At 47.7% G+C, this 6,903-nt stretch overlaps 1 long non-coding RNA gene across 1 annotated transcript in view; it reads left to right on the top strand.

The window, feature by feature from the left end:
• LOC120592579 (uncharacterized) overlaps positions 1–6,903 on the top strand; it is a 30,186-nt gene that overhangs the window by 312 nt on the left and 22,971 nt on the right. The gene's annotated exons all lie outside the window — the stretch shown is intronic.

The raw sequence follows: 6,903 nt of genomic DNA, 5'->3' as shown, positions 1-6,903 counted from the left end.
CACACTGTGTGTGAGAATGTGTATGTGAATCTGTGTGCGTGTGTACGAGTGTGCGTCTGCGGGACTGAATTTGTGTGAGAGTATGTGTCAGTCTGAGTGTGTGCCTATGTGAGAGGATGTGAGTCTGTGTGAGAGTGAGTCTGTGTGAGGGTGTGCATGTGTCTGTGTGACATTATGTGTATGTCCGTGTGAGAGTGTGAGTCTGTGTGACTGTGTTGAAATCTGAATGTGCGTGTGTGTGTGAGAGCGTGTGTGAGTGTGCGGGTATCTGTGTGTGAGTTTAGGTGACAGCATGCACATCTGTGTGACGGGTGAGTGTGCATGTGTGTCTGTGTGAGACAGTGTGTGTGTGTGTCTGTGAGAGTGTGTCTGTGAGAATGTGCATGTATCTGTGTGTGAGTCTGAGTCTGTGAGTGTGCACATGTCTGTAAGCGTGTGTGTGAAAGTGTGAATATGTACACATCTGTGATAGTGAGTCGTGCACATGTCTGTGACTGAGAGTGTGCGCATGAGTGTGTGTGTCTGAGAATTTGTGAATGTGTGAGCATTGTGTGTGCACAGGTGTCTGTGTGACTGTATGAGACTGAGGCTGTGCACATGTGTCTGAAGGAGTGTGTGTGCCTGTGTGTGTGTGAGAGAGCATGCGTCTGAGTGTGCACGTGTGTGTGAATGTGTGAGTCTGTGAGGGTGTGTGTATGTCTGTGAGAATGTGCGTGTGTGTTTGTGAGAGTGTGTGAGTGAGTGTGTATGAGTCTGTGAGTGCGTGTGAGAGTCTGTAGGAGAGTGTGTGTGTGTTAGTCTTTGATGGTGCATGCGTGCATGTCATTTGTGAGTGTGTGCACCTGTGTGAGTGTGTGTGGGAGTGTCTGTATGTGAGTGTGTAAGAGCATGTGTGCATACTTGGGCGAGTGAGGGTCCGTGTGTGTGGAATTGTGTGAGTCTGTATGTGTGAGAGTGTGTGCGTGCACGTGTATCTGCCCGTGTGAGAATGTTCATATGTATAGGACTGTATGAGTGTCTATATGAGAATGAGTGTGTGTACAACCATGTGTGTGAACATGCATGTGTGTGAGTGTCTTATGTTCACGGGTGCATATGTGAGCTTCTGGGTTTCTGTGCACATGCACTTGTGTGTGTGTGAGTGAGCTCATGCTGTTGACAGCACTTTGGGGCCATGCACGGCCTGTCCAAGCCTGGTTCCTGCTACCCCATGTCCCACCTGTTTCTTCCCTGTGGGTCACCTTACCAAACAGTGAGCACTTGTACCTGCTGGGGCCGGAGGCGGTTGGCTTGTTGACCCCAGGGTTGGACGGTGAGGGCCCAGTGACATGGTTCCAGTCTCAGGCACCCGGGCTTCCTACTAGAACTCGCCTCCCTGCTCACGAAAGGACCTGAGAGTTCTGGAAAGTCCTAATTCTGAACTCTAATTCTTTCAAACATGAAGAGTGAAAAAGTTCAAGTAAGCCAACTACCAAAGAAACAGCTTTCTCAAGTGGTGTTTCTCTTTAAGGTGACGAGGGTCTGTGAGCCACCTAATTGTGGGTGACAGTGGCAACTGGTGCACCCTTTGTGGAAAGACAATTCGATAGTATGTTCCCAGAGCCTGGAAAGAGTCGACGTACTCTGACTCTGCGAAGTGTCATAAGAGGAAACAATGAGGTGCAAAAATTTACAGACGAGGCTGTTCATAAACTACGTGTATACATAAATCATATATGAAACACGTATGTACATATATATGAAATCGAAGAATCGGGGACAAGCGAAATGTTCCAAAAAAGAGGAATGCTTAATAAATTATGGTGTCTCTACAGTGTGGAGACCACGTAGCCATTAAAGACGTGTTTGAAGACTATTGAAGCATAAGCAATCTTACATATAGAATACATAAAATCTTAGGTACAGAATCTCAAACAGGTAAAATATTTGTATTTTATATTGTAAAATAGAACTCTCTCTGCCTAATAGATCAACTGCATGGAAATAAAACCAACTCCTAACAGTTGTCTTGGGGTGATAGGAGAGTATACAGGTGACTTATTTATTGTACATTGTTACATTTTTCAAATTTCCTACAACGGCCATATTATTGTCATACTCAGGAAAAACATTTAAAATGAAACAATTGTACAATTATTTAATACAATTCCTATTTGCCTACTTTGCTGAATTCTTTAAAAATTCATATTTTGCGTTTATTTAGAAATTTTCACAGAAACGTCTAATATACAGGTCAGCAATTTTTCGCTCTCAGTAAATAACCATAGTTCCTACTTTCTCAGAAGTTTGAAGCCCTTCTTCCACTTTGCTTCTCTGCATTTCAGAATGTTTTAATCAAGAATCCATTTCTTTCTCCTTACCTTGGAGGAAAAGACACCTCCATATTTTCAAGGCGAAGTCATTCGCCCACCATTGTGAGTCCCTGGGTCACTTTCTTTGACTATCGAAACACACAGAAACCCATCTCTCTTCCCTCTGAATTTGGCCTGCACACATTAGCTGTGCGAGTCGCCAGGTCCCTATCATACACCTCTCCAAGTGTCATTGTTTTTATGAGCGCATGCTTTGTCTCCCCGTAAGATCGGATACTCTTGGGAGGAACCTCTGTGCCTCTTGTTCTCTGTGTCCTTGTCAGCACCCGGCAGAGTTCTTTCACATGGCATATGTACAGTAAATATCTTTGATTGTTTGATTAGTAAACAATCAATGATTATGCTTTGCCCAGGCAGCAGTATATTATTTGGTGGGAACTATTTTTCGAACCGTGGTCAACCACCTGTGCTTGTGCAGTAAGTATCTGTTATTGCTTTCAACATGAGGAAACTGGTTCTGAGCACAAGGACCTGCCCAGGGGGCCCTATGCAGGAAATGCTTGATTTCGCTGGCAGTTTTGTTCTATTGGATTCTAGAATTTTCCATATATAAAGAAGACCCTTCAGGTTCTATCTAACCCAAAGGGAGGCAAAGATCCTCTATTAGACTTTTAATTTCAAATGTGTGCCCTGTCCAGCATGTTTTTAAAAATGCCCCTTTTATGTAGATTGTAGAAGGAGCAAGGTTGTGGCCACGACCCTACCCGCTAGCATCATGAATTGGACTAAGGATAGAACGTGACCCAAAGCCACTCACACCAATGATTGACTGTCTACCCATCAGATGCACTGCAGTTATTTGAAAACCTGACATGGATTTTCAGGCGGCGGTGGGCACATGGGCTAAAAGGGGTCAGGGGCAAGACGACAAGACTGCGTGGGAGAAAATCAAGGAAGGACGAGAAAATCAAGCAAGCTCCAGCAAGATGACGGAGGTGGAAGTAGATTGTGTGGACGGAGAGGTCAATGGGGTGAGAAAGCAAAAACAGCCAACGAAGATATTACTTCCAAAAAGTCTGACAGTGAAAAGGGAAGAGAAAGAACAGACGTTAGCGGAACTTACGGAACGCCATCTATTATTTTAAGATGAGAGAGATCTTCCTGTAAAGACATTGGGAAAAATCCAGAAAGGGCCTGGGAAGTGAGGCAGGAAGACATCCAGGAGAGAGCGGTGACGTGGAAGACAGAGGAGGAGGGAGATTCACCAGGACCACACTCAGGGTGCCGGGTGCAGCAGGACAGGCGAAGGGAAGCGTGAGAGCTGAACACGAAGGTGGCGGAACCCTTATCTAGGGCAGTTTGGGAGGATCCAAGAATCATTCCAGTTAAGGAGGAACAGGTGGAGAGGTGAGAGCCATAAGCCCAGAACGTTCATCCAAGTTAGTCCAGGAAAGGAAAGGGGGCCCATGGATGGAGATACACGCAGAGGGTGTCTGTGCGGTTGTGTTTGTGTGGACGTGTTGTGTGTTTGAGATGGTAGAGACTTGAGCACGATTGTGCATTTCAGGCCAGGAGCCGGTGGGAAACTTAGGTTTGAAGCAAGAAAGAGGAGACAGTTGAAAAGAATGGCTCCGGAGGAAGCAGGCCAGGCTGCCGTCCGCAGCATCGACGTGGTAGACAAAGGAAAGGAGAAAAGTGAGGGCCGGACTGTTCATTCCTTTATTTCTTGCTTCATTTCCCAACTAGAGGTTGAATGCCTGCCACGTAACAAGAATTGTGCTGCGCTTGGGAATATAATAGTGAGCAAAACGATCGTTTCCTGTCTTAAAGGAACATATTCAAATGAGAGAGTCAAACGCTAACTGTGAAAAGCAAGGTTCAGGGAACTGTAAGGGTGCAAAGGGCGGTCCGTCTGAATCTGGGGAGTGCTCTTTGAGATGAGCTGAAAGATGATAGGAATTAGCGACTAAAACAAAGTGATGAGACCCAGGATGGGGCGGGAACCGGTGGGGAGAGAGGCCAGCAAGCCAGGCAGGGCGGCCTTGCAGGAGCTCGGAGGGCAAAGATTTCTAGTCCTTTTTCATAGGAATCCAGGGAAAGGTTTTCAGCACATGAATGTGCATTTCGCAGTGGCCACTGCGCAGGACGCAGAACGATTCTGAGGGGAGCAGCAATGGGTGCTGGCAGAGCCACTGGGTTAGGAGGGGCTGTCCCCAGAGGAGAGCGAAGGCGGCTCCCCCCGGCACGTGGCAAGGCAATAAGGAGGAGATTGGTGTCTGTGCTGTCCTTCGCAGCAGCCTCAGCACCTAGAACGTGGCTTGGCCCATAGTGGGAGCTCAATACATGATTGTGGGAATGAGAGCGAATGAATGAATGAAGGAGAGCAGAAGAGCATAGACTCGAAAGCTGTCCAGGATTTGGGGCTGGACCGAGCGGGCGAGTAGGTGGATAGGTGTAGGTAGTGAGAAAGGCATTAGGTTTCTGGCTTGTGTATCAGTTTCCATGGTGACGGTGTCCTTACCTGATGTCAGGAACACCGGAGGAGGATAAGGTGTCGGGGGAAGCTCATAAGTTCAGTTTAGGACGAGCTGAGTTTGACGTTTTCAGATATCCGAGCGATCGTGTCCCTTCGTATATATAGGCCTGGAGCTCAGAGAATTCTTGGTGGAGATGGAAATCCAAATGGCGGGTTATCTAATTTAATATTGACACATTGGACATTTGTAGATAATGACTCAGTTTGGGCTTTGCAATGGATGAGAGCGACTGCACTGTAGCAAAGGCGTAAGCTTATTGGCGTAAAGAGGATCGGGAACATATGGACGTCGGCTGCTGGGTGAGACAGCCACGCGGATGTTAGATATTTCTCGGGAGGATGATAGGAGTTGAGGTGTGAGAGGCAGCATAGGCCAGCGGCCGAAGTCCTCAGGCCCTGATGCGTGATGTATGAAACAAAGGAACAGGCTGAGAATGGTCCCCAAGTGCTGTAAAGATGCACAGGTCACGAGACAGGTACTAGCCTAGGTTTTAGGAGTCTCGGGTTCTATTTTCTCCTAACTATGCAACTTGAGCTCGTCATTTAGCATCCTTAAGCTTCTTATTCTTCGTGTGCTTAACAAAGAAAAATAACAAAGAGGAGCGGTAATCACCCATCTCCCGTCTGTGTTTATAGTGCGAACCAAGGAGTGACTTCTGTGTACATATATAATTGAGCACTATGGGAATGCAAGGCATGGATGCGATTAGTGTTCACAGGTGGGCTCTAATAAACCCCCAGATATTCAGAAGATCAAAGCCACATCGTGGCCTGGGTTGGTTATTCACACTGCCTTCGCGAAGCGAGTCATTCTGCAGCTAGGGCTTGAAATAGCAGGTGGTGGGTACAGACCAGTGTTAAAAAATTAAAAAATATTCGCGACAAGAACTAGTTGCGTAGGGCAGAAAACGAAGGCAGTCAAGGGCTAAAGAGTCAGAAGTGGAAGAATCGAGCAGCCGGTGGTCTCTGTGAGGCGGGAGACTGGGGACCGTCGGGACATGGCGGCGAGGGTTGAAAGGAGAGGGCCACGGGCACGCAGGAGGAGATTTATTTCAGAAGGGTGGAGTGAGTTCTGGGTAAGGACAATTTCTAGGATTTGGCCATTGCCAAAAGGGAGAGAAGAAAGTCACTGGATGTGCCGTGAGTCTGGGATTATGAATATTGACAATGAAGACAAGCAAGACAATGCCAGGACTAGGGCAGGGAAAGACTTACATGCCAAGGGCAGAAATCTGCAGGGTTTCAGGAGCGAGTGGGCGGTTAGTGGGTAACAGAGCCGGTGGTCGAAGGAAAAAGGCTGCTGTCGGGCCTGCACCCCAATTGAGGGTCCTTTTGTTGAAGAGAGAAATTGATTGGAAATTGATTGGAAATTGATTTAGGAACTTGAGAGAGATGCTGCTCACTTCTCCAGCCCTGAGATGTCCTAAAATGAGCAGCATCCACCGAGGGCTGTCAGGAATATGCCAGGAGGACCAGGCTCCCAAAAGACAAAAAGGCAGAGGGTATCCTGTGATCGGAGTGAAGAAGCAGATGAAGTGGCTTCGATAAAGGTCTCAAAGGGTAGATGGAGAACTTGACACGGAAGGAGGGGAGCAGTAGGGATTGTAGTTAGAGGGGAGGAAGCCGAGAAGGAGCTGCAGGCGAGAGCGGAGGAGAGGGTGGATACAGAGGAGTCTACATTTCGCAAGGTGACCAAGAAGACGGAGAAGTTCAGCGGAGCAGGATGAACTGGCCTCAAGGTTTCAAAGCGAGCTGTGGTACCAGGTGGCACGGATGCAGGTGCAGCTGGAGCTCAAGGCCAGACGGGACTTGGCGGCGGGCACCCTGCCAGCAGGCAGAGCCTTCTGCTTCTGCTCGCTGCCCCGTGGCCCTCTACACCCTCCCCACAGCTCACCAGATGCAAGGCACGGTCACTCTCAGCTTGAGGACTATTGTCACAGTAAAGCTCACACCCGTCTTCCTTATTGTTTCCTGGACGCAGGCTGCACGTTGGAAGTTTTCATTCTAAGGATGGCCGTTAACTTAATTTCAGAGCAGTTCTTTTTCTTTTACTTC

Source organism: Pteropus medius, unplaced genomic scaffold (genome assembly GCF_902729225.1).
Source record: "Pteropus medius unplaced genomic scaffold, Ma_sr-lr_union100, whole genome shotgun sequence".
Classification (NCBI taxonomy): domain Eukaryota; kingdom Metazoa; phylum Chordata; class Mammalia; order Chiroptera; family Pteropodidae; genus Pteropus; species Pteropus medius.
Note: the sequence above shows the minus strand (reverse complement) of the source record. Positions and strands in the feature narration are given on the sequence as shown.